Source organism: Ranitomeya variabilis, chromosome 6, assembly GCF_051348905.1.
Source record: "Ranitomeya variabilis isolate aRanVar5 chromosome 6, aRanVar5.hap1, whole genome shotgun sequence".
Classification (NCBI taxonomy): Eukaryota; Metazoa; Chordata; class Amphibia; order Anura; family Dendrobatidae; genus Ranitomeya; species Ranitomeya variabilis.
The window spans coordinates 409,309,229-409,334,197 of record NC_135237.1 but is presented as its reverse complement, the minus strand read 5'-3'; the positions used below and the strand labels follow the sequence as shown (position 1 = coordinate 409,334,197).

The following is a 24,969-nucleotide window of genomic DNA, read 5'->3' as shown; positions in this document are numbered from 1 at the left end:
CCAAAATACAGAACAGAACAGTGGGTGCTGTGTTTCTTGTAACAGACACTTGATCAGCTACATTGGTCAGTGTGCTACCCAATTTTTACATGGATAGTACACATCTGTATTATATGCTTGTCTATACAAGCCCTGAGGGCTCACTCACACTGGCGTATATTGTCTCATGCGAGATAATTGGGCCAGTGATGCTAATTACACGAGTGTGATCCGATCGCATGAGAGAGTCGCAGCATAGGTGCGGAGAAGACAAAAAACTTAATTTCTCCATCTTCTTGATTGTGTCTTTGAGCGCACATCAGACCGCACTCGGATGTTTCACATGCACCCTTAGGGCTCTATGGGTCCGTGTGATCTAATTTGTGAAGCCACCCGCAGCATGCTTTATTTTTTTTTATGCTGAATCAGCATGAAAAAATAATTGCAGATCTGCACTGACCTACAGTATAACATTGGGCCGAGTGCAATCCGATTAAACATCAGCTGTCTGCCTTGTTATACGCCAATGTAAGTGAACCCTTAACGTGAGAATTTTCTAGCCTCCTAAAAGGCTTAGTTTATACTGTCAGTTTGGACTGACCAACTGCCCTTAAGACAATTTTGAGGACTTTAATGTTACTAGAAAGTGGAAAGTGTGATAAACTGCTACATTATTTGTAACAAAGCATTATAAACCTGTCATTACCTGGCAAACTTATTAGTCAATATTTCTTTAAACAAAATTATAGACTAATCATATAATGTGCACTGATTTGGCTGTCTTTCAATGTGGTACATCTGTGTATCTCATAGTGTTCCTTGGAGGAAGTGTGTTTCAGAGAGGAAGTTGCTGTCGGCCTGATTACACTGTATCTGCTGACGTCCACATCATTTCCTGAGGAACTCTGGTTTCATCTTTCCCACTACATTATTCCATATTGGAACGTGGTATATGTGAGAAGCCGATTGTATGATTGTGAAAAAACATCTACGGCTGGGTGCCCACAATATGGAAGTAGCGGCACTTTGGATGCAGCGTATTTTTTGCTGCGTCCAAAAGCTGTGACTATTGAATGCAGGTAAATCTGCATGTGTTCACTGAACTGTGCGGATTCACCATGTCCAATACATTGTACTGATTGAATTTCTGTTGCGGAGACTAGCATCTCTGTGAGAGACATTGAAGTACTGCGGTCTGGAGAGACATGCTGCATGTCAGTTTCCGTGGGTGATCCACAGGCTCATATAGACGCATAGTGGGCATGGGATTTGTAGAAACATATGGCTGCTGTGGTTTTGATGCTGCATAAATACGCAGCGTCAAAGCCGCACCAATTCCTGATCATGGGCAAACAGTCTAAGGGTACTTGCCCACGATCAGGAAGAGCAGTGTTTTGGATGCTGCAGATTTATACAAGTGTATGGTGTAAAGCTGGCCAAGAAAATGTATAATGCATACATACCCTCCAGTCCTGGCTCAGAAACCGGTATGTGCACTGGGGATATTCATAACTCTGCAGTTACACAAAGAGTGACTGCAGACTTATTGATTTGGACCAGACAACCCCTTTAAGTGGTGACATATGCAAACAATAAATTCAATACAAAGTAAGACAGTTGAACAGGTACAGAAGGAGTGAGTCTCCTGCTCTCCAGCCTACAATTTACAGTACACAGATCTCATATTGATATCCTCTCCAATAGAGAAGTCATAAGTATGTCAGTTCTGCACATGCCCTTTAACAGAAGGGTGAAAGTTGTATCAGTTGATCATTATTAGGGCTCATACTCCCCTGCGAGAAACTCGGATGAGTCTCATACGTCAATACCCGGCACTGCACCCGGCACTCAGGAGCGGAGCGTGCGGCTGCATGTATTCCTATGCGGCCGCATGCTCTGATCCGAGTGCCGGGTGCAGTGCCGGGTATTAACATGCGAGACTCATCCGAGTTTCTCGTAGGGGAGTATGAGCCCTTAGACCGGCGTCAAACTAGCGAGTTTTACGGACGTATGAGCACAGAAAATACATCCAGAAAATACGCATTGCACAGGGCCCAATGATTCTCTATGGGGCAGCTCCTATCTGCCGTATATTACGCATCCGTAATATACAGTACGTTACGGCCGTAGAAAATCGCAGCATGCTGCGTTTGTCAGCGTACTGCGCAAAAAATCCGCCAATGAAAGTCAGTGAGACACATATATATATTTATATTTAATTCAGCGCTAGATAGCAGAAAATCCGGTAATTCAATTGCCGGCTTTTGCTATCTCCTTCCCAAACCCGACATGATATGAGACATGGTTTACAGACAGTAAACCATCTCATAATACCTTCTTTTATTACATATTCCTCTTTACTAATGTAAGTAGTGTCTGTGTGTCAAATTTGGGGGCTCTAGCTATTAAATTACAGGGTTAAATCCAGGAAAAAATTGGCGTGGGCTCCCTCGCAATTTTCTCCGCCAGAGTGGGAAAGCCAGTGACTGAGGGCAGATATTAATAGCCTAGAGAGGGACCATGGTTATTGGCCCCCCTGGCTAAAAACATCTGCCCCCAGCCACCCCAGAAAAGGCACATCTGTAAGATGCACCTATTCTGGCACTTAGCCTCTCTCTTCGCACTCCCCTGTAGCAGTGGGATATGGGGTAATAAAGGGTTAATGTCACCTTGCTATTGTAAGGTGACATTAAGCCAGGTTAATAATGGAGAGGCGTCAATTATGACACCTATCCATTATTAATCCAATAGTACGAAATGGTTAATAAAACACACACATTATTAAAAAGTATTTTAATGAAATAAAGACACGTGGTGTTTTATTATTTTATTATACTCTTAATCCACCTGAAGACCCTTGTCACCTGAAATAAAGTTAAAAAAACAAACAATGTTCCATACCTTCCGTCGTTCAGTCTTGTCCCACGCTGTAAATCCATCTGAAGGGGTTAAATCATTTTACACCCAGGAGCTCTGCTAATGCAGCTGTGCTCCTGACTGTAAATCTTGGTGAATGAATGGAATGCAGGGGAATGTCCTATAGTTACCTCGAGTCGCGGTGATGCGCCCTCTGCTGGATGAACTCAAATGAACTCGAGTGTGGGAACTTTTCAGAATCCAATCTGCGAGTGGTTTATCGCAGCTCCTGCCTGTAATATTAGTTAACCCCTTCAGATGGATTACTTCGTGGGACGTGACGGTTCAGCTGAGGGTATGTATCTTGTGCGTTTATTATTTTGCCAAGCGAGGGTGTTGCTGATGGATTGAGAGAGCAATAAAATATTAAAACAACCGCTGTGTTTATTTCATTAAAATACTTTTAAATCATGTGTGTGTGTGTTTTTTAACCCTTTCATACAATTGGATTAATAATGGATAGGTGTCATAATTGACGCCTGTCTATTATTAATCTGGCTTAATGTCACCTTACAATAGCAAGGTGACATTAACCCTTCATTACCCCATATCCCACCGCTACACGGGAGTGGGAAGAGAGTGGCCAAGTGCCAGAATTGGCGCATCTTCCAGATGTGCCTTTTCTGGGGTGGCTGGGGGCAGATGTTTTTAGCCACGGGGGGGGGCAATAACCATGGACCCTCTCCTGGCTATTAATATCTACCCTCAGTCACTGGCTTTACCATTCTGGCGGAGAAAATTGCGCGGGAGCCCACGCCAATTTTTTCCGCCATTTAACCCTTTATTTTAGCAGCTACAGCGCTGAAATTTTGCACATACACACTACTAACATTAGTGTGGAATATGCAGAAAAAAAGGGGATATGAGATGGTTTACTGTATGTAAACCATGTCTCATATCCTGTCGGGTTTGTGCAGGAGAAATGAAAAGCCGGCAATTGAATTACTGACTTTTCACAGATATCGCGCTGAATGACATCTAAATACAGAATATATATATATGTGTCTCAATGACATATATATATATATATATATATATATATATATATATATACTGTATATATGTTTTAATGAACATTTGAGCACATAAATCCATTAGATGTCGGTTTTGGAAGCCTGCGCGAAAATCTTGCAGTACGGATGCCATACGGATTACATACGGAGGATGCCATGCGCAAAATACGCTGACACACCCTGACTACGGATCAATATTTTGGGAACATTTCTCCGTATTACGGCCGTAGTACGGACGTATAATACGTGGCGTATTGTCTTACGCCAAGTGTGACCCCAGCCTTATACTCCGACTCTTCTACTAGTCACAGATTACCCTTGACTACAAACATTGGCTTGCAAGTTAGATGGGAGACAGTGTGTGCACTGTGGAATGATTTTTCAAGGGTAGAATAACATATATTAAATAAATTAATATGTAAATTGTCAATTTATCACATTATCAAATGAGACTGAAAGTGAGCATTTATTTATTTAGGCCACAGAATGACCACTTACTACATACATCTGTTGGGGTAAATGTTGGTTCTACAGTTGTAGTCTTCTTATGTGAAAATTCAAGTCAGCTGATTGTTCAGTGTGTATGTCTTTTCTACAAAAATTTGGTATTTCTATGCATTTGTTAATAATTTAGTTCTGTGCCAATACTGGTTCCATGTGCTTCCCTGACTTAATGCACAGATTGGCAGATTTCTGTGGACAGAGTTCAGTATTACAGGGGCCAAGTCACATAACACAATTATGCAGAACATCACCTCCCAATGTTTAGCTGTGCTTAAATCTCCGTTCAGTGCTGCACACCTGAATCTTACGTACACAATGTAAAATATCCCCTGAAATGAAGTTCTTAGTGAAACTGCTCGGGTTTATACGAACTTGTATGTTGGTTCAGAAAAGGAAAATGCACAAAATTAGCAAATTCAATCTTGCAGGGGAAAAAAAAGCAAAATTGGAAAAAAGTCAGGACACAATTAAAGACACTCTTTGTTCAGTTTGAATGGAAATCCCCCCAAATACTAAGCTGTAATTAATTAGAGAAATGCAAATTGTCTCTTCAGAGAGGAAGAGGACTAGAAATCTAGTGCCACCTATTGGAAGTAGCAGTCCTAAGGCCGGCGTCACACTGGCGAGTTATTACGGACGTATGAGCGCAGAAAATACACCCGTAAAATACGCATAACACACGGCCCAATGATTCTCTATGTCCCAGCTCCTATCAGCCGTATTTTACTGATCCGTATTATACGGTCTTGTACGGCCGGACAAAATCGCAGCATGCTGCTTTTGTCACCGTATTGCGCAAAAAAATCGCCAATGAAAGTCTATGGGGGCGAGAAAAATACGGATTACACACAGACCAGCAGTGTGACTTGCGAGAAATACGCAGCGGTGTTCTATAGAAAGCTGGTAATTCAATTGCTGGCTTTTCATTTCTCCTTCCCAAACCCGACATGATATGAGACATTGTTTACATACAGTACACCATCTCATATCCTTTTTTTCTGCATATTCCACACTACTAATGTTAGTAGTATAAACAGTTATTAGTTCCTCATCCCCTATGACGGGATCCCTTCATAAATAACATGAAACTACCAATAAAGAACCATGAAGGCAATGGATCCAAAAATGTACCAAGTATAAAACATAACTTTATTTTCACAATAGTTAAAAACAACACATGACAAATGACATAATAAATAAAGTGTAACAGTGAGCCAAAACAGGGTCAACCACAGAAGCTACAGACTGATATGACCCCTTTGGTATCAATACCCGGTGCAGTAAGTAATCATAAATACTCAAACATGACAGGCACCCTAACTAAACTGTTAATAGCGTGACATACTGAAAATATCTAACTACGAAGTCCGGATACTGTGATCCGTAAATAGTTATAGCCATATAAGAAGCAGTTAGTAGCGGTGATTACCTGTAGTCATCATGGACCGGGGATAGGGGGGTCAACCAGACTGAGCGCACCTCGACGCGCGTTTCACTGCAAAGGCAGCTTCGTCAGGAGGCAATATGGCGTTGCTACTCGAGCCTTATATACCGCAACCTAATTCTCACATGCCCAGCACCTGTGTACCAGCGCATCGACGCCATGTTGCGGCGTCACTGAAGGGACCGCGCTCAGTGTACGCGTCATCCGGTCACATGGCCCGGTCACGTGACCGGCCATGTAACCAAGACAACGCAGCACACATCTAGAGCGCTTCCTCACAGCGGCACCACAGCGCATGCGTGCCGTGCGCTAAATGCTAAAGCAGGAGAAAGGTCACATGGCCCGGTCATGTGACCGACCATGTAACCAAGACAACGCAACACGCATCTAGAGCACTTCCATATAACGGCACCACAGCGCATACGTGCCGTGCGCTAAATGCTGAAGCAGGAGAAAGGTTAGTGACGGGTATTACAGTGATATACCAGAACAAGAAAAAAGGCTAACTACATTAAAAATAGACCGCTACACCACTCCTACACCCCTACCTCACTAATAACCCCACCTTCCACCTTTTTATCCTATGCCATACTAAAATAGTGAATATACCGAAGACCAATGTTGTATTACTCAATATAGCAATGATACCCATCTCATTGGTGGCATACAATATACAATAACCATACAACAATAAATATCATAAGGCATAATGTTTCCACATATAAATAATTAAGTAGCATTAGTATACAATTGGCAGTGCTGGGATCACACGTAGCCTCTTGATTGTACTTTCTTCTCATTTCCCCTTCCATTTTTCTGGGGTAATTCATAGGTGATTGAAGCATCATCCATATCATCAATTGTGTCTAAGATACAATGTCACCGCCAAAAAAAATTTTTCTGCTGAGCATAGCTATAGATGGAATAAAGAGGAAGTTATTACAATTATAATATAATGGATATATCAACATATTATACCACCATCAACATCCTGGTTCATGAGACGGATAAGAGGAATAGAGGGTATAGCAGGGAGGGGGGGGAGGGAAGTGGATCCTACAAATATATAAAAAATCCATATGTAAAACCAAAGAAGCAACATATAATTAAAATTCACGCTAGCCTAGGAAGGATTTGAAGCTAATCGATTCATTAAGCCCATTGGGGGCGAGGGTATCCAGATCAACCATCCATCTGGTTTCACATTTGAGCAATTCCTTTTTATAATTACCTCCTCTAATGCCCAATTGCACCCGATCAATCCCTCTGACTTTAAATGTTGTGGGGTTGCTATTGTGACATTTTCTAAAATGCTTAGGGATTGTTTTTAGTGCATCTACATCCAAAGCCGTGGCCCCATTCTTGATGTCTCGTACATGTTCTAGGATGCGCACCCGTAGTTCACGTGTGGTCATACCAATGTAAATCAGATTACATGCACATTTGGCATAATACACCACGTTGTCTGTTCTACAATTAATAAAATGTGTGATGGAGAAGGTTTTACTACCCCTACTATTATCAAATGAGGTGACCCGCTCAACAAATTTGCACGCTGAGCAGTCACCACATTGAAACGATCCCCATCGTGGGCCCCTTCTCTCAGAAAAAAACATTTTTTGGGGTGCCACATAATGGCTTTTAGTCAGTATATCTTTAAGGTTTTTGGACCTGCGCCATGTCACTGATGAGTGGTTAGAAATATGTGGTGCCACGTCCTCATCTGCCAAAAGCACGGGCCAATATTTCCTCAAGATCTCTGACACTACTCTCCATTCTGAATTAAAAGAGGTAATGAACCACACGGGTAAATTATCATGATGTTTGACAGTTTTTTTGGCAGTTTTTTGTCCAGACTGGGCTAGGAGCGTATCGCGTGGCGTGAATTTAGCTCTTCTGTATCCAGTGCGTATCGCCTTGTGATTATAGCCTCTTTGTTGAAGATTATTTTTGAGAATTTTAGCTTGTCGTTCAAATGCATCATTATTGGAACAGATACGCTTAATGCGTAGAAATTGACTGATTGGTACCGATTTAAATGTCTGTGGGTGGTGTGATGATGTTGCATGTAACAGCGTATTTACAGCAGTGGACTTACGGAACACGTCAGTCGAAATGAAGCCTTCATCATCCTTACTGAGCGTAACGTCCAAAAATTCCACCTTTTCTCTACTATATTTCCATGTGAGGTTAATATTCAATGAATTGTCATTTAACCTATTGAGAAAAGAAATGAGAGAAACCTCAGACCCCTGCCAGATAAAAAGTACATCATCTATATAGCGAGACCATGAGACCACGGCGTCAATCCCCTCAATACTACCAACAACCTCCCGCTCCCACAGCCCCAGGAAAAGATTAGCGTATGAGGGCGCACAAGTCGCCCCCATCGCAGTTCCCTGGAGCTGTAGGAAATAGCGGTCCTTAAAAACGAAAAAATTGTGGGTGAGGGAAAAATGTAATAAGTTCAAAATAAAATCACATAGTTGGCCATCTGTATGTGCCATACTCAAAAAGAAACGGGACGCCGCGATCCCATGGTCATGCCGTATAGATGTGTAGAGCGACTCCACGTCGCATGTCACTAGATACATATTGTCTTCAAGTTGAATCCCATTAAGGCGATTGAGAATATCTGTTGTGTCTCTTATGAATGATGGGAGTGATTCCACACATTGTTGAAGGTAAAAGTCAATGTATCTGCAAATATTCTCTGTTAGACTACCTATGCCTGACACTATAGGTCGGCCGGGCGGGTTTCGTGAATTTTTGTGGATTTTGGGTGTCAAATATAATGTAGGGACTATGGGGAAATCTACCATAAGTCCTTCCATCATTTTAGTAGAAATAACACCCATATCTCTGGCCGATACCAAAATGTGATCAAGTTCCATTTTATATTGTTCAAGTGGGCTATTTACTAACCGTCTATAACATTGTATCACATTGAGTTGTTTGAATGCCTCATGTTCGTACATCTCCGATGGCCAGACCACAACATTTCCCCCTTTGTCTGCAGGCTTGATAACTATATCTTTCATATTTTTAAGTTCCTTTATAGCTCGATTCTGAGCTGCAGATAGGTTGAATTGTGTAGGTTTTACCGAGATGTTACTTATATCTCTTTTAACAAGTTTTACAAAGATATCAACATTAGGGCATATGCCACTAGGGGGGAAGTGTTGTGATCGGCCATACAGATGCGTAGGAACACAAACCTGCCCATGCATATCTTGTTCAGCCAGGAGGTCTTCAAGATCAGACAGTGCTCTAGCCTCCAAATCTGCAGCAGATTCATTTTTGGTCTGATTGGCAAAAAACTTTTTGAAGTTGAGTTTTCTAGCAAAGAGTTCAAGGTCTTTTATCATCGTGAAGGAATTGAAAGGGGCCACAGGAGCAAATGTTAGCCCCTTTTCCAACACCTGTGTCTGTATAGGAGTAAGTAACCTATCTGACAAGTTAATTACCTTCAATATCGATGTTGTCGTCTCTCTCTCCTTGCTGAGTTCCTTGTGCGCATTGGAGGAAAGGGGGTGGTTGGTATATGGGGTAGTTGATCTGGACGACGTCCTTCTCCTCCCCCACCCCTTTTTTCTAAAAAAGGCTCTCCACATATTTCTTCAGATAATGTGGATACAATTGATGAGGATCGTGAGTTTTGTTTCCGCTCAGATTTTTTGCTATTACTGAATTGCCACCTGTAGACCCTTTTCTGTTCGTAGTCTTGCTCGTCTCTATGAAATTTCCTTATTTTTTGGCTCTGTATATCTTGCTCCCACTTACTTAGTTCAGTCTCAATTTCTTTATCGAACTTACTACATTCATCTGCCGTCAAAATGGATTGTATTTTTATTCGTAGTGAGTCAATCTCCTTTTCAACATCCTCAAGTTTTTTCTTATCTGCCCCAATTAACAGTTCCAACAGTGTGCGTGAACAACTAGATAGCGTATCCTCCCACTTGCTGGTAAATGTCAAGTCACAATCAGATGTAGGGTAAATCTGGATCCTCAACCCCCTTGGGATAATGTCTTTGTGGAGGTAGTTCTCAAGTGACACTTTGTTCCACCACAATTTAGTACGTTTTTTGAGTAAATTTCTAATATTAGCTTTCAAATCCTTCACATCACTGGCTTCCGTAACTGACCCCGATCTCTCACCAAATAAGACCCCTAACTGGTTAATCCAGACTTTATCACGTTTGCGGAAGTCCATATATTCAATAGCGGAGGTATCTGTAAACACAGACAAGCATATATAGCATAAACAGTTATTAGTTCCTCATCCCCTATGACGGGATCCCTTCATAAATAACATGAAACTACCAATAAAGAACCATGAAGGCAATGGATCCAAAAATGTACCAAGTATAAAACATAACTTTATTTTCACAATAGTTAAAAACAACACATGACAAATGACATAATAAATAAAGTGTAACAGTGAGCCAAAACAGGGTCAACCACAGAAGCTACAGACTGATATGACCCCTTTGGTATCAATACCCGGTGCAGTAAGTAATCATAAATACTCAAACATGACAGGCACCCTAACTAAACTGTTAATAGCGTGACATACTGAAAATATCTAACTACGAAGTCCGGATACTGTGATCCGTAAATAGTTATAGCCATATAAGAAGCAGTTAGTAGCGGTGATTACCTGTAGTCATCATGGACCGGGGATAGGGGGGTCAACCAGACTGAGCGCACCTCGACGCGCGTTTCACTGCAAAGGCAGCTTCGTCAGGAGGCAATATGGCGTTGCTACTCGAGCCTTATATACCGCAACCTAATTCTCACATGCCCAGCACCTGTGTACCAGCGCATCGACGCCATGTTGCGGCGTCACTGAAGGGACCGCGCTCAGTGTACGCGTCATCCGGTCACATGGCCCGGTCACGTGACCGGCCATGTAACCAAGACAACGCAGCACACATCTAGAGCGCTTCCTCACAGCGGCACCACAGCGCATGCGTGCCGTGCGCTAAATGCTAAAGCAGGAGAAAGGTCACATGGCCCGGTCATGTGACCGACCATGTAACCAAGACAACGCAACACGCATCTAGAGCACTTCCATATAACGGCACCACAGCGCATACGTGCCGTGCGCTAAATGCTGAAGCAGGAGAAAGGTTAGTGACGGGTATTACAGTGATATACCAGAACAAGAAAAAAGGCTAACTACATTAAAAATAGACCGCTACACCACTCCTACACCCCTACCTCACTAATAACCCCACCTTCCACCTTTTTATCCTATGCCATACTAAAATAGTGAATATACCGAAGACCAATGTTGTATTACTCAATATAGCAATGATACCCATCTCATTGGTGGCATACAATATACAATAACCATACAACAATAAATATCATAAGGCATAATGTTTCCACATATAAATAATTAAGTAGCATTAGTATACAATTGGCAGTGCTGGGATCACACGTAGCCTCTTGATTGTACTTTCTTCTCATTTCCCCTTCCATTTTTCTGGGGTAATTCATAGGTGATTGAAGCATCATCCATATCATCAATTGTGTCTAAGATACAATGTCACCGCCAAAAAAAATTTTTCTGCTGAGCATAGCTATAGATGGAATAAAGAGGAAGTTATTACAATTATAATATAATGGATATATCAACATATTATACCACCATCAACATCCTGGTTCATGAGACGGATAAGAGGAATAGAGGGTATAGCAGGGAGGGGGGGGAGGGAAGTGGATCCTACAAATATATAAAAAATCCATATGTAAAACCAAAGAAGCAACATATAATTAAAATTCACGCTAGCCTAGGAAGGATTTGAAGCTAATCGATTCATTAAGCCCATTGGGGGCGAGGGTATCCAGATCAACCATCCATCTGGTTTCACATTTGAGCAATTCCTTTTTATAATTACCTCCTCTAATGCCCAATTGCACCCGATCAATCCCTCTGACTTTAAATGTTGTGGGGTTGCTATTGTGACATTTTCTAAAATGCTTAGGGATTGTTTTTAGTGCATCTACATCCAAAGCCGTGGCCCCATTCTTGATGTCTCGTACATGTTCTAGGATGCGCACCCGTAGTTCACGTGTGGTCATACCAATGTAAATCAGATTACATGCACATTTGGCATAATACACCACGTTGTCTGTTCTACAATTAATAAAATGTGTGATGGAGAAGGTTTAACTACCCCTACTATTATCAAATGAGGTGACCCGCTCAACAAATTTGCACGCTGAGCAGTCACCACATTGAAACGATCCCCATCGTGGGCCCCTTCTCTCAGAAAAAAACATTTTTTGGGGTGCCACATAATGGCTTTTAGTCAGTATATCTTTAAGGTTTTTGGACCTGCGCCATGTCACTGATGAGTGGTTAGAAATATGTGGTGCCACGTCCTCATCTGCCAAAAGCACGGGCCAATATTTCCTCAAGATCTCTGACACTACTCTCCATTCTGAATTAAAAGAGGTAATGAACCGCACGGGTAAATTATCATGATGTTTGACAGTTTTTTTGGCAGTTTTTTGTCCAGACTGGGCTAGGAGCGTATCGCGTGGCGTGAATTTAGCTCTTCTGTATCCAGTGCGTATCGCCTTGTGATTATAGCCTCTTTGTTGAAGATTATTTTTGAGAATTTTAGCTTGTCGTTCAAATGCATCATTATTGGAACAGATACGCTTAATGCGTAGAAATTGACTGATTGGTACCGATTTAAATGCATGGCGTCGATGCGCTGGTACACAGGTGCTGGGCATGTGAGAATTAGGTTGCGGTATATAAGGCTCGAGTAGCAACGCCATATTGCCTCCTGACGAAGCTGCCTTTGCAGTGAAACGCGCGTCGAGGTGCGCTCAGTCTGGTTGACCCCCCTATCCCCGGTCCATGATGACTACAGGTAATCACCGCTACTAACTGCTTCTTATATGGCTATAACTATTTACGGATCACAGTATCCGGACTTCGTAGTTAGATATTTTCAGTATGTCACGCTATTAACAGTTTAGTTAGGGTGCCTGTCATGTTTGAGTATTTATGATTACTTACTGCACCGGGTATTGATACCAAAGGGGTCATATCAGTCTGTAGCTTCTGTGGTTGACCCTGTTTTGGCTCACTGTTACACTTTATTTATTATGTCATTTGTCATGTGTCATATGAACTCGAGCGTGGGAACTTTTCCAAGGCTCCAGTTCATGAGGACATCCAGCAGAGGGCGCCTCACCGCAACTCAAGGTAACTACAGGTCACCCTGCTTTCCATTCAGTACCCGGGGTTTTACAGGCAGGAGCGAGTGCTTTAGCACAGCTCCTGGCTGTAAAATTATTTAACCCCTTCAGATGGATTTACATCGTGGGACATCACGACGGAAGGTATGGAATATTGTTGTTTGTTTATTTAACTTTGTTTCAGGACGATGGTCTTCAGGTGGATTGAGAGTATAATAAAATATTACAACAACCTGTGTCTTTATTTCATTAAAATACTTTGTAATAATGTGTGTGTGTTTTATTAACCATTTCGTACTATTGGATTAATAATGGATAGGTGTCATAATTGACGCCTCTCCATTATTAATCTGGCTTAATGTCACCTTACAATAGCAAGGTGACATTAACCCTTCATTACCCCATATCCCACCGCTACACGGGAGTAGGAAGAGAGTGGCCAAGTGCCAGAATAAGCGCATCTTCCAGATGTGCCTTTTCTGGGGTGGCTGGGGGCAGATGTTTGTGGCCGGGGGGGGGGGGACAATAACCATGGACCCTCTCTAGGCTGTTAATATCTGCCCTCAGTCACTGGCTTTACCACTCTGGCGGAGAAAATTGCGAGGGAGCCCACGCCAATTTTTTCCGCGATTTAACCCTTTATTTTACAAGCTACAGTGCCCAAATTTTGCACATAAACACTACTAACAGTAGTGTGGAATATGCAGAAAAAAAAGAGATATGAGATGGTTTACTGTATGTAAACCATGTCTCATATCATGTCGGGTTTGGGAAGGAGAATTGAAAAGCCGGCAATTGAATTACCGGCTTTTCACATATCTCGCGCTGAATTAAATATAAATATAGAATATATATATATGTGTCTCAATGACATATATATATATATATATACTGTATATATGTTTTAACGAACATTTGAGCACATAAATCCATTAGATGTCGGTTTTGCAAGCCTGTGAGAAAATATCGCAGTACGGATGCCATACGGATTGCATACGGAGGATGCCATGCGCAAAATACGCTGACACACCCTGCCTACGGATGACATTCGGATCACTATTTTGGGGACTTTTCTGCTTATTACGGCCGTAAAAAACGGACCGTATTTACATACGCTGAGTGTGACGCCGGCCTAAAAGTCAGTGTCGACCCTTTAATGAGCCTTGTCACATGACTTAGGATAAGATCCAAATCAGATCTCAATTTGCAGACACTGTGTTAATTAGAGAGAAATTAGTCTCGCCTTTTCTACTTTGTCAGTGCTCACATGACTTTAGTTAGCCAATGGATGGCGGCTTTGATGCTTAAAAATGCCAGTTTTATTTCCTGTTGACAATGGTAAAGATAAGACAGCTGTCTGAACAGTCTAGAAATGCTGTTCTCACCAAGCACAAGCATTCTAAGGCCATGTTCACATGTTCAGTAGTGATCAGTTAGAATGGATCCAGGAGTAATCCATTGGCACAAAACTTTGCAGACATAACTTTTTAGTCTGTTATTCACTAACTGATCTCTGATGGATCCATTATTTTAAGACTGGAGTCAAATGGCAAAGGATCCATTAATGAGGCATCCATTGTCATCTAGGTCTAAGAGATCCGGAAAGAAAACTATCTTGACCATGTTCATCATCTATTGACTAAGTTCATATGTCCACTAATCATCTGTTAGAAAGGCTCCAGCAAAAAACTGACTTCAAGTGGATCCATTTTTTGTAACATTGAAGTCTATGAAAAAGCGGATCCTTTAATTAGCCATCCATTGTTCTCCCATATGAAACTAATACATTTTTTGCTTACTAGAGGTGGAAAAATAAATATTTAAAAGGAGCCTATCACCAGTAAAAATGCTATTAACTTGCTTAATCTGCAGGTAAATAGCGTTATAATGCTGGCCGGCGTCTGTTACCTAACGCTGCAGGGAGAAAATTAACTTTAATCTCCCCAGCAATGTTCCGTTTCGGTGATGGGATGGATTGCTGCTGGATGCGTTTTAATGGATGATTACTGGGCATGTGGACATGGCCTAAACAATGTACAAACTTAGCAACCTGGCTTTAATAGTTTGAAATGTTGTCAAGACGTTTGTTACTTATGAAACAGTCATGAACATTCCAGGATGCGGCGGAGAGTAGAAAATTGCTGAGAGATCCCTACGAATGTTGCTTTGAAATGTGGCAAAGACACCATTTATAACAGGCTTCAGTTGGACATATCGGGAATGATGGTTTCAACTCGCACCAAATTTCGCAATGTGAACAAACCACGGATGTGTTGGTAAAATGTTCTATGGACAGGTGAAACCAATCTATAGAATTGTGGCAATGCACACCAGTGTTATGTTTATGGGCAACAAAATGAAGCATATAAAGAAAAGTGCACCCTGCCTACAGTGAAACATATTGGGATCCAAAATGTTGTGGGCTGCTTTACTGCCTCAAAACATGTTACAGGAACAATGATTATCAGAGCATTTGAGCGATATGTGCTCCCAAGTGTCAGAAAACTAGGTTTGATTTGAACAAATGGGTCCTATAGTAGGATAGCGATTCAGCAAAGCACACATCCAAAGCATACAAGGATGGTTAGGAAGGAAAAATTACCTGTAATAAACTGGGAAGAACGAGTCCTTATCTCAAACCTATCAAAATCTGTGGAAATAGCTGCAATCTACTATTTGGAAAAGGAACCCTGCAAACATTGGAGAGCTTGAAAGAATTGTGGAAGTGGAAGAAACTACAGGAAGACAGGTGCAAGAAGCAGATGGCTACAAAAATAGTTTGGATGCTCTCATTACCAAGGATGCAAATAATATTGATCACGACTGTAGACATACCCTTGATCATCTTCCTAAAGAAATCTAGAGACAGTAAAAAATAAAATAAAATCTCTGTATTGGATCATTGGGAGACTGCTATATGAATACTGTATTAATATTTGTCATTTTGTCATTCATAAATTAGATCAACAATGGGTTAAATAGCTTAAAACAAGTTGTATCTTTCTTTTTTCATACAGAACAAATGGATAGAAACAAAGAATGGGCGAAAAAGACATTAGGTTATTCATCAAGTACACCCTTAAACACAGATTGTTCATCAAGCATTTAGAAACAGTACAAACTGGGGTGATGAGCCTCTCGTGGCAACATCTGGATACAACCATGCCCACCTCCCTCAAAGATGCCCACCCTGCCTACTTCGCATGCCTCTAGAAACGTGGAGCTTGAAGCTTTAAAGTTTTCAGCAGGCTTTAGGAATATAAATCTGGCCTTAGACATGTAAAACACCTGAATATTCATTATGTTTTCTATAGTAGGATCATTATGTGTTAAAGTGAACCAGTCACCAGGTTTGGCAGATATGAGATACGGCCACCACCTTTCAGCCTTGATATACAGAATTCTAATATGCTGTATATATGACCCCAATCCGGCCTGCAAGGCAAGAAAAAGACCTTTTATTATACTGACTTGAGGGGTGGTTGGGTCCAATGGGCATCGCTGGTCTTGGCCTGGTGCCTCCCATCTTCTTTAGATTCCGTCCTCCTACTTGCTTCATGTGGATGACGCATCCTGCATCATCCACACAGTCTCTCTGCCATCGTGCTCCTGTGCAGGGTTACTTCTCTGGCCTGTTAAGGACAGAGCAAAGTACTGCAGCGCTCTTGTGCAAGAAATGACCAAAGGGCCTCTGCGCATGCGCACTTCAGTACATTATTCTGGCCCTGGTCGGAGCAGAGAAGTACCCCTGCGCAGAAGCTGTGTGGATGACGTAGATTGCGCCATCCATGCGAAGCAAGAAGGAGGACAGCATGGAAAGAAGGGAGACCAGCGATATCCATCAGATCCGACCATCCCATAGGTGAGTATTATGAATGGTCTTTTCCTTGTCTTGCAGGGGGCATATATATAGCATATTAGAATGCTGTATATCAAGGCTGAAAGATACTGGCCTTACCTCATAGGACAAACCTGGTGACAGGTTCCCTTTAAGACTGCTCTTATAAAAGCTATGTGTGGCGCCTTTTCTGGTACTATTGGCAGCTCCATGTACTGTATAGGGTTAGCTAAGGACAGGAATCATTATGTTCATGAGCTGTAATTCTCTACGTCTTGAGAACTTCTATAAAGATGTAGCAATGTGGTCTAGTGTTCTGTCTTTGTCCACCACACCATACATATTAATGCGGAGCAACTCCATGTAGCAATGAAAGTCAGAAGTGAATACCTATTAGCGATGAAGCAGTTTTTGTGAAACATTGACCAATTTCTTGTCCAAAGCGCCCAAATAAGATGTAGGCTATTTGACAGGAGGAAAGTGGGGTGCAGGCCAAGACGTGTTGTGGTTTTGTTCTTTATTATGCGGTTTAGTATAAGAAACACAGAAAGTTAATCAGTCATTAATTGACTATGGAGCGCTGAGGAACTCTTAGCAACCATCCAGTGTGCTGTGGCTATGCCAAGCTTGCCCTGCCAAGTTTTCCAATGCACCCTGCCTCTGAGCGCAGACAGAATGTCATACCAGTGAACTCTCAAATACTCTGACAATTAGGAGTGGTGAGTTCTTCTATTTCATTTAATTATTCTTTATTAACTCAATGAACAAGCACTAATTGCCTCACTTGAAATAATTATTTTACATAGTGACATCCTATCTTTAAAGTTAGGGCTGAAGTGCATAAAATAATGTAGATTGTTCTTATTTCACCTTTTTAACATTGTAAACCAAGAAAATTCTACAGAAGCCATAATCATGACTGCAGCCGGTACGTAAATTCTTTTAACGGTCTAAATAATAAAACAGCACATATGCCCCTAGAGAAAAACAGCCATACCAATAACTATTTTACCTAAATAATAACAGTACAGGTAGGTTCACATGACCGTATTTTTACAATTGTTGGCCTTAGGTGCACAAAGTATGATACTGATGTCATAATCATTTTTTTTTATTTTAACCAAGTGCACCATAGAAAAAAACCCAGTGTGGCAAATGTACTAATCCGGTCCAATTGTTAAGGTGCTCTGGCAGATAATCCGGAAAGAGCATTCCTAGCAAAGTGCACGTTCGTTGGGTGAAGTGATCTTTAACCTTGCTTAAAAATGATCATTTTCATGAGTTCAGCGCTCTGTATGAACAGGACATAAACTACCAAGTACAATGGCAGTCTGTGTGATACACCTTTCCTCCGGGAACCTATTGCACCTTTCCACCAGGAACCTATTGTACCTTTCCACCAGGAACCTGATACACCTTTCCACCAGGAACCATGAACACCTTTCCTCCAGGAACCTATTGCACCTTTCCACCAGGAACCTATTGCACTTTTCTACCAGGAACCTATTTCACCTTTCCACCAGGAACCTGGAACACCTTTCCACCAGGAACCTATTGCACCTTTCCACCAGGAAACTGATCCACTTTTCCACCAGGAACCTGTTACACCTTTCCACCAGGAACCTATTGCACCTTTCTACCAGGAACCTATGCACCTTTCTACCAGGAACCTATTCACCTTTCCACCAGGAACCTGATCCACCTTTCCACCAGGAATCTGTTACACCTTTCCACCAGGAAACTGATCCACCCATCAGGGACCTAATTGTCATGAATCCCAATGGCTAGGGATAGCAAGGGACAAGCAAAGTAATACAAAATATCGGACGAGCTCTAGGGTGATGGAACCTAGGCTGACCGCTGCCCTACGCCTGACAAACGCAACTAGAGATAGCCAGGGAGCGTGCCTACGTTGGTTCTAGACGCCACGCACCAGCCTAAGAGCTAACTAGTACTGCAGAGAAAATAAAGACCTCACTTGCCTCCAGAGGAATGAACCCCAAAAAGGTATAGTTGCCCCCCACATGTATTGACGGTGAAATGAGAGGAAGGCACACACATAGAGATGATATATATAGGTTCAGCAAATTGAGGCCCGCTGTAAACTAGAAAGCAGAACGATACAAAAGGGGTCTGAGCGGTCAGCAAAAAACCCTAATCAAAAAACCATCCTGAGATTACAAGAACCCATGTGCCAACTCATGGCACATGGGGAGAACCTCAGTCCACTAGAGCTACCAGCTAGCATAGAGACATAATAAGCAAGCTGGACAAAAAACCAAACAACTGAAAATCAGCACTTAGCTTATCCTGAAAGATCTGGGAGCAGGTAGGCAGGAACCAAACAGAGCACATCTGAATACATTGATAGCCGGCAAGGGAAATGACAGAAAGGCCAGGTAAAATAGGAAACACCCAGCCTCTGATGGACAGGTGGAAACCAAGGCCGCAACCCACCAACGTCACCCAGTACCAGCAGTAACCACCAGAGGGAGCCCACAAACAGAATCCACAACACCTAATACACCATTCCACCTGGAACCTATTACACCTTTCCACCAGGAATTTGATCCACCTTTCCACCAGGAACCTATTGCACCTTTCCGCCAGGAACCTGACACACCATTCCACCAGGAACCATGAACACCTTTCCGCCAATAACCTATTGCACCTTTCCACCAGGAACCTGATACACCTTTCCACCAGGAAACTGATACACCTTTCCACCAGGAACCTGGTACACCTTTCCAGCAGGAACCTATTGCACCTTTCCACCAGGAACCTATTGCACCTTTCCACCAGGAACCTATTGCACTTTTCTACCAGGAACCTATTGCACCTTTCCACCAGGAAACTGATCCACCTTTCCACCAGGAAACTGATCCACCTTTCCACCAGGAACCTGTTACACCTTTCCACCAGGAACCTGATCCACCTTTCCACCAAGAACCTATTGCACCTTTTCACCAGGAACCTATTCACCTTTCCACCAGGAACCTATTCACCTTTCCACCAGGAACCTGTTACACCTTTCCACCAGGAAACTGATCCACCTTTCCATCAGGGACCTAATACACCTTTCCACCTGGAACCTGTTACACCTTTCCACCAGGAACTTGATCCACTTTTCCACCAGGAATCTATGGCACCTTTCCGCCAGGAACCTGATACACCTTTCCACCAGGAACCTGTTACACATTTCCGCCAGGAACCTGTTACACCTTTCCGCCAGGAACATGTTACACCTTTCCACCAGGAACCTGATACACCTTTCCATCAGGGACCTAATACACCTTTCCGCCAGGAACGTTACACCTTTCCGCCAGGAACATGTTACACCTTTCCGCCAGGCCTCGGGATTGGTACTACTTAGTCTCCCATCAATCATACATTGATGGCATATACACTTCCTATGCAGTAAATAATTGTGATGGAATAACAATTTATCACATGTTCTCCTCTTGAAATCTGTTTCCATTATAGCAGTAACATTGTTACACAGGCATTATTAATAAATATGGTATGTGAAAAAAATCCTGGGGAATTGAACGTTTTTCATTATAAATAGTGTGCGTTTGTTCAGCCGCTAACACGCTGACATTTGTCTAATAGAATGGGTGATTGTTTTGAGGCATCTGCAGTGCTCATCAAGCAAATGGAAGAGATTAGTCATTAAATCAGGCTTCAAACTTTTTTTTATTTTCTCACAATCAATGGAAAAGCAATGCACTTGGATTTCTAATGTTATTGAGATTGGCTTTTATAAATCCTTTCTGGAGTTCAAAGCTTGGAACAGACAGTATGTACAAGCAATTCACAGCGGAGATCCTTCTTAGTAGGGGCTTGTGATAAATAAGTGAAATTGGGTTTGACTGAAATGGCCCAGCAGTCCCTCATGGACTTAACAGGAAGATTTCAGCTCAAAAAAAGGCAGTAGTTAGGGGAGGCATCAGACGCCGGCTTTAAATTACCTGAGATTGCTTTGTGCTCCTCATCTTCGGAGACACAAGACGACAGGCTGCTCATTAAAAATGTGAATTTATCGCAGATGATGATTGAGCATCAGGTCCGCTTCGGCTCCTCGGCTGGAGCAGTTAAACAGTAGCAATATCTAAGAAAAAGTGATTTTTTTTAATTTTTTTTCTTTACTGTAACAGCTTAAAGATGGAAAAAGAGAACGTGATGGCAAAATGAACTCCTCCCGGGCCGGATATTTAGCATCGGTCTGCGGTGTTCAATTCCTTTCCGATCACACAAGTGTCAAGAATTTTTTTTTTCAGCTTTGTTTTCAATGTGTCAAGTAATGTATTTAGTGTATTGATTTTCCTTCAAGCACAATAGCTGATAACTTGTGTCTGCTTAAAAGACAAACATGCTGGGAATTGTTGTTCCCCAACATCTACACATCCATTTTATTACAGTTTTCTCATCACTATTTCTTACTTGTTGATAAAAAAATATTTGTGGCAATATTTAACTCCAAAACTTCGTCTTACGTAAATCTTCTGTCCTGTATTAGAGAATTGCATTTACAGCAATTCCATAATATGTATAGATGTAGCAAAGATTCCCGTGACTCAGATTGTGTAACACTGGGATATCGGAGCACAAAAAAGTATAATTACTCATCTAGCCTGGGATCAGTCAGTGCCTTGTGCAGGGAAGGTGTCATCAGGAAATGACGTTGTTTAAAGGGAACATATCATTACAATATTGCAGTATTGCCTGTTTTGAAATTATGTTTCTGAATTAAATGTAATTTTTATTAAAATTGGTCAATGTTTTTTTTTTCATTTCGTGATCTAAGGGCTCGTGCAGATGACGGCACTATGAATCTGAGGGTAATCCGACAAAACATTGACCAATATTAGTCTATGAGGTCGTGCATTTTTCCAATTTTTTTTTCTTCAGACTAAGTGTGTCCAAGGAAAAAATAGCTGCATGTCTGAGTTTGATCCAAAATTCGGATTGCACTCAGCCATGCAAGTCAATGAATGCGTGGAAATAATCAGGCTGCACTTGGATGACATCTGAGTGTAGTCTGATTTTCACAGACTGATGCAATGGACAAGATGGAAACATTTTGTTCTTCATCTTCTCCTCAGAATGTCCTCTGATTCTCTCATCCGACAGGAAGTATAAGTCAGGATTATCCCTTTTGGCCAGTATTAAAATTGTGTGATATGGTAAAAAGATATTGCCAAAAATGAAAAAAATTACATTTAACATAAAAATCTGGTTAAGGCCGGGATCACACATACGCGAGATATGGCCGAGTCTCGCAGGTGAAAACCCTCCTCTGGCGCCGGCACTTGGGAGCGGAGCGTGCAGCTCCATGTGTTGCTGTGCGGCTGCACGCTCCGCTCCAGAGTGCCGGCGCCAGAGGAGGGTTTTCACCTGCGAGACTCGGCCATATCTCGCATATGTGTGATCCCGGCCTAAGGTTAAGTTCACATTAGGCGTTTGTTTGTTTTTAATGCAAATTTACAGCTGTGTTTTACAGTACCAGCAAAGTCTGAGATTTCAAAAATATCATGCACACACCTTGCTTTTTTTGTCTTCGTGTTTTCCTTGGTTTTTCTTATATTTTATCTTTTTTTTGTTTTTTTGCTGCAGTTTTGGCATACTAGATTTGTCTCTGGTGCATGCTGATAACATTTAGTCTCTTGGAAAAAAGTCCTATTCTATAGAATCAGGTTTTGGCACAAAAAACAGTAGACGCTGAAAGAAGTGACATGCTCCACTGTGCAAAAAAGCATGCAAAGCATAAAATACTGATGACAAGAAAACCAAGGTATGTGCATGAGATTTCTGAAGTCTCAGAGACTTTGCTGCTACTGTAAAATGCAGCTGAAAATTTGCAATACAAAATGCATAAAAAAAGCTGCAAAAACGCCTAGTATGAACTAAGCCTAAATCTCGTCACTCGAATGGATTTTCCATCTTGTCCTTGGATTTCTGCAAGACTTATTCAGTGTTTGACTATGCACTCCATTGAATCATTCTGGCTGCTGTCTTGCTGCCAGGTGGTAGTAGATGTTGGCTGTTCAGTTCATCTGGTGTGGTGGGTTTACAAAGCTACAGGTCTGGGTGTACACACTTACCCAAGGACGGACCCAAGGATGATCCCAAGGACTGACCCAAGCACCGACCCAAGGATGGACCCAATTACTGACCCTAGGACGAACCCAATGACAGACCCAGGGACGGTCCCAAGGACTGACCCAAGCACTGACCCAAGGACGGGCCCAAGAATGGACCCAATTACTAACCCAATTACAGACCAAAGGACGGACTCAATTACTGACCAAAGGACTGACCCAAGGACGGACTCAATTACTGACCCAATTATGGACCCAAGGACGGACTCAATTACTGACCCAACTACTGACCCAAGGACGGACCCAAGGATGGACCCAAGGACTGTCCCAAGGTCAGACCCAATGACAGACCCAAGGACGGACCCAAGCACTGACTCAAGGACATTGATGTCGCAGGCTGTAGGGTAGCACGGGGATAGATATTTATATTTACAGTATATGGACTGGTTAATTGCTTTAATTCCATGACATTAAGAAATATATAGTTATAAAAAGTTGAAATAAATTTCATGATAACAGTGAGAATAAAAATTCAGTTAGTTTATCACGACGCTTTACTTCTATATAAATCCAGGCTGTGATTGCCTCATATGATGAAGAAAAATAGAGGCATTAAATGAGGAAAATCAATGCACAGCATAATATGTAGGAAATAGCAGGAAAGAAAGAGTAAGGGTAGATGCAGGGAAGGTTAACAAAAGCTCCATACTGTGGCCAGGTAATTGGGGCAGAGAAACACTAAACCATGGGACATACAAATCAAAATTAAATGAGCAACTGAGATGACAATTATTCTCCCCATATGACTCCTGTTATACTGCCTTTTAATTGCATTGTGTGAGGGCTCCTGGACTACTTTGTGACAGTTCTCTAGTGTTATGCCTCTGAAGCACAAACTTGAAGAATTAATTCTATTTTACGGAAGAAACTTGTTCATTTTCTAACTTTAGATAGCCATTTAAAATAGAATTTGATTTTGATTACATTTTATAGAATTTACGTTTGAAGATACCGTAGCAAACAAATTGAAATAACTTGGTCAGATGGGATGGAGTATATACTGTATCTGTTTCTTATATTATGGAACCATTGCATGTGTTTAGAACTGCACAATACTTTCCAAATATTTAATCTATATGTATGCAAATGGACTCTTCAGAGAGGAAGGGGACTAGAACACTACTGCCACCTAAGGGGTAACAATTCTAAAAGTCAATATTGACCCTTTAATGAACCTTGCCATGTGACAAGAAACAAAGCAAGACACTTCATTTGCATACATGTGTTTTGGGGATGTCTGTCTCCCATCAGTGCAAAGCAGAAGGTCTGATTTGCCTCAGTGTGAGGCCTCTGACCTGGATTCTAACTGGCGAACTTTTCTTCTTGTAGAGAGTGCCAAGCCAGTGTAAAGAGACGTATAGTGCCTTGCGAAAGTATTCGGCTCCCTGGAACTTTTCAACCTTTTCCCACCTATCATGCTTCAAACATAAAGATACCAAATGTACATTTTTGGTGAAGAATCAACAAGAAGTGGAACACAATTGTGAAGTTGAATGAAATTTATTGGTTATTTTAAATTTTTGTGGAAAATCAAAAACTGAAAAGTGGGGCGTACAATATTATTCGGCCCCTTTAACTTAATACTTTGTCGCGCCAGCTTTTCTTGCGATTACAGCTGCAAGTCACTTGGGGTATGTGTCTATCAGTTTTGTACATCGAGAGACTGAAATTCTTGCCTATTCTTCCTTGGCAAACAGCTCGAGCTCAGTGAGGTTTGATGTTGATCGTTTGGGAACAGCTCTTTCCACAGATTCTCGATTGGATTGAGGTCTGGACTTTGACTTGACCATTCTAACACCTGGATATGTTACGTTTAATTGTGAACCCTTCCATTGTAAATTTTGCTTTACATTTGGGATCATTGTCTTGTTGGAAGACAATTCTCTGTCC

General features: G+C 41.8%; 1 protein-coding gene across 5 annotated transcripts in view; it reads left to right on the top strand.

Moving 5' to 3' along the window:
* The window catches only part of PTPRM (protein tyrosine phosphatase receptor type M), a 995,903-nt gene that overhangs the window by 197,635 nt on the left and 773,299 nt on the right, over positions 1-24,969 (top strand). The gene's annotated exons all lie outside the window — the stretch shown is intronic.